Raw genomic sequence first — 614 nt, 5'->3', positions numbered from 1 at the left:
GGGGAGCATCATTCACTGGCTGACACTCAATTCAAAGGAACCAGAGAGGAGGCAGGGGTCCAATTAAAACGTTGTATGACTAGAAATGAAGTTCAAAAGACCTGAAGTCTGGTTCAGCATTCATCTGCAGCACATTCTCTGTAAGAAAGTGTTCGAACTCCTCCACATACTGAAACGCTCTATAATAGGAATCCTCTCTGTCTTACAAAGCCCGGGATTGGTAAAATACTGACAATTTTTCAAGTAACTCCTCACAGACATCAAAAACCCAGAGGGCATAAGAGTCAGCCGCGCTTCCTACTATGTGTGCATTAAATTCTCCCTCTGCCCTTTGAAGAGCCAACAATCCTCAGAAGTTTATTAGGACATTCTGACCAAGCACAATTGCTTTTAAGCCAAGCATTACAAAATAAACATCCCAGTGTTAATATTTGTCCCTAGGGTGGTCTTCCTCTACTACTGGTAACGAGCCGGTCTGCACAATGGCAGCAGCACCGCGGACAGACGGAACCCAAAAGCCGGAGCGGATCCGCCCGCAGGCAGCGAATGCAGCCTGAGCGCAGCCTTCCTCCTGCCCCCTCTCCTCCCAGCTAGCCCGCTAGCAGACGAGGCCG

Source organism: Meleagris gallopavo, chromosome Z (assembly GCF_000146605.3).
Source record: "Meleagris gallopavo isolate NT-WF06-2002-E0010 breed Aviagen turkey brand Nicholas breeding stock chromosome Z, Turkey_5.1, whole genome shotgun sequence".
Lineage (NCBI taxonomy): Eukaryota > Metazoa > Chordata > Aves > Galliformes > Phasianidae > Meleagris > Meleagris gallopavo.
This window is presented reverse-complemented; position numbering follows the sequence as displayed.